Source organism: Octodon degus, unplaced genomic scaffold (assembly GCF_000260255.1).
Source record: "Octodon degus isolate 3935 unplaced genomic scaffold, OctDeg1.0 scaffold00183, whole genome shotgun sequence".
Taxonomy (NCBI): domain Eukaryota; kingdom Metazoa; phylum Chordata; class Mammalia; order Rodentia; family Octodontidae; genus Octodon; species Octodon degus.
In genome coordinates, this window is record NW_004524759.1 from 2,444,631 (window position 1) to 2,448,414 (window position 3,784).

The window sequence follows — 3,784 nt, forward strand, 5'->3', positions numbered from 1 at the left end:
ACAAAATATTCTTCTTATGCATTAATGCATGTTTGATAACTTTCTCTTTGCTCTTCAGTATTGTGGAAGCTAAAAATGTAGATAAATGCAGAAAATCAAATAGTAAGTTAGCAGACTAGTTACTGATTATAAATTTGAAAAGAGGGAGTTTGCTACTAAATTTCTTGTTTCCAGTCCAAGTTTATTTTTTCCAAAAAGAGAAGAATAAGAGTACCGAATTAAAAAAAAAAACAACAACTCTTCTTTTAACTCTTTCCTTCAAAAACTAATAGCTTCATTCTAATTTTTGTACTTCACAGATCCTGTGATGATTCATGCCTTTTTATTTTCTATCTCTATTTCAGTGTAACAATAAATATCAGAATTCCCCACTTGAGACAAATTGCCTGTGCTAATTTACACTGCCACATCTCAAAGGCCCTGCCCCTACCTACCCTGCCTGTGCTAATCTTCACTATTCCAAAGCAAAATCAACCTGCCAGAAAAGAAAAACAGCAGTTAATAAAGCAATTGATATTGTCTTTCTACAAAGATAGAAAAAGGATTTCAAATTTTGGGTGAGGCAGATATTAGAAGCCCCCAATTCACTGTGACCTAACAATATGTGAAGACTATGATCAAACTACACATCAACAATTTCTTACATCTTTCCTAGAAGAAAGGAGGTCAAGGGGAAAACAGTTGTCCCCAAATTGGAGAAACATGAATACAGAGAGTCACAGAGCCCTGAACTGAGACATCCACAGGATTTAGTAAGAAAGTGGTGATGTGGTGTGGAAGAGCCAGAGAGATGCACAATTGTTTTTTATTATTAATTTTATTGAGAAACAAATAGCAATGAGATAGTTTCAAAACAGGTTAGTAGGACAGTTTCAATAATTAATACACTGCATATTGTTGTCTTCATAGCAGTTATTTATAGTTTAAGAGACAGGCATGATATCCTGTCCAAACAATATTAGTACAAATCTTTCTTCTCATTGAATTAAGAGGAAGTAGCTGAATATCTTTCATAACTATTTTGCATATACAGATACAAAATGGTCCTTCATTTATATCCCTTTTTTGTTTAGTTTTGTCAGAGATGGGTATTCCATTGCCATTTAAATATTGTAGGTGCATGAATTCAGCAAAATAATCCCATATAGTCCACTAGTCCATAATAGTAGTGGGTTATCCATAGGACTGGTGTTGTCAGAAGTTGTTGACTTGAGCCTTTTACAGCTCAGTATATTAATATTGCTTTACTTTTTATACTTTGTTGTTATACTTTTCTTTTGGATGGTTAAGACCAAGATAAATCAAGATCTATATAACAAGAAATGTGACTTTCGTTTGTGATAAGGTCAGTCAAATCCCCTCAGAATTTACCCTGAAACCCTGTGTTGCAGTTTGTAGATCCTTTGTCAGTGTCAGCCATGTGCATGAGTCATGGTCATTGCTTGACCAATTTGAGATGCAGAATTTGGGTGAGCCTGTGGGCAGGGAGAAGGCTTACACTCCTGCACTGTGGTCAGGTTAACTGTCCGAAGCTCTCACAGGGCCTTACATGGGTTTTGGAGAACATTTTCCTCCTTCTTCCCCAATGTAGAGAGTAAAAGGGACCGATTTGAAATGAGTGAGAGCATCACATTCTGAACAAGATCTATTTTTAGGAAGAACTATTTTATCAGACTGACCTGCTAGGTAATGGAAGAGCCTGCTTTGTCTAGGGAAAGGAAACTGTTTAACTCTAGTCCCTCCTACTCTCATGTAGGGGAAGGTAAACAGAGAAATCCAGCCTAGTACTGACATCTCATTCTATTGAATGGAGGGAAACACTGAGAAGCACCAGTGAAACTCCCATCCAAGGCCATGGACTCACCAAGACACTGAGGAGGAGCATGGAAGAATGGACTGCTCCCTGGAGCATCACCGAAGGTCTATCAGTCTCTGTCCTGCCTCTTCAATGTGCCTTGTCCACCTCCCTCAACGAGTACAAAGCACACTAAAAATAAAATTGAAAATAACAGTCTCCCCCAATAAAAACAAGTTTCAAAAGACAGAAAAAACATCATAACTAGACCAGAAAATGAAAAGGATGTTCGAAGTACTGAATAAGAAATTTAAAGTAGTTGTGATTTATATGATAAAGACTCTAACAGACAAAGCAGGCAAAATGTAAGAACAGAAGGACAATGTAAGCACAGATATAGAAATCTAAAGTGTGAAAAATACATTCTGGGAATCAAAGATTATAACAGAGCTTAAAATGCCCTTGGTGGGTTCACTGATATATGGGACACAGCTGAAGAAAGGATTTTTGAACTAGAGGTTATGACAATGGAAACTTCCAAACTGGAAAAGCAAACAGGAACACAGGACCATAAAATATACAAGATCTCTAGAGCAACAGTAAAAGTTAAAGTGGAATTCTAGAAAAAAAGAGAAAGGCAAAAGAAAAATCAATATTTAAAGCAACATTGAATAAGTTATTCTGAAATTAATGTCAAACATAAATCCAGGGAGCTCATGGAAAATCAAGCATGAAAATTTGAAACACAACCCTTAGGGATAACATTTTGAAGCTACAGATAAGTACTAGCAGGAAAATCAGGGTATATGGATATGAGCTGGGCTGAGAAGTTACTAGAGAAACAAAGAATCAAAAATATGTCTGATTTCTAGGCAAACAGGTAAACAAAGAGAGAATGGTAGGAAATGCTGAAAAAGTTCAGGGACAATCCTGATCAGTGTAGTATTCTGGACTTGAAAAGTTGTGCTTCAAAACTGAATGAGAGGTAATACTTTCAGACAAACAAAATTGGAGGAACTTATGCCATTAAAACTGATTTACAAGAAATGTTAAAAGAGTTCTTTAGATACAAGATAAATAACATGGACAGGAACTCAAATCTGCATAAAGGAAGGGTGAGTAGCATGAGGAAGAAATGAAGGGAGAACAGCAATTTGAGTTTTCTCATTAATCCAACAGATAACAGTGTGTTCAGAATAACAGCAGCAGTAATGTGCTCAAATGTATGTTTTTGCCCAAGTGAAATGAATGGCAGACATGATATCAAGATAAGAAGGCTTAAGAAATATATTTTATTACAGTGTATGTGTATTACTTACATAGTTGTATAATGTTATTGGAAAATGGACTTGGAGTAGTTGAAAGTAAATATTCAAAACTCTAGGGCAAACACTAGAAAAGCAAAAGGAACTATAGATGATTAGATATTGATGTATTAATTTAGCAATTATAATTGATAAACATAAATGATAGCAAAAGAGACAACAAAGAATTTTTTTAAATGCTGCATTATTCCAATGAGTCAGAGAAAAAGTAGAAGAAAAAAACAGGAGCAAAGCAAATGAATAAGAAGTACAACAAATGTGGTAAGCATTAATCCAGCTTTAGACAGCAATGGCATAATTACACTAATTAAAAATTTATCAGAGAAGATGAAAAAAATAATATCCACCTGTGGATTGTTTAAAGAAATTCACTTTAAATATAAAGAGATATACTAAGGGCAAATGTTGGAGAAAAATGCATCATGCCAACATTAATCAAATGGAAAGTTTATCTCTTTGTGCTAATTTTAGACACAGCAAAATTTCAGAGTAAAGGAAGTGATCAGGAATTAAGATGGGCATGAGGCGAATTTAAAGGGACCAAATATTCTGGGTGATACAGCAATGACATGTGTGGGTTACAGAAATGGGCAGAGCACCAACAGAAGTAGATAAATCACTATTACTAGTGGAAAAGTCTAAACACAATGGAAAAAACCCAGCA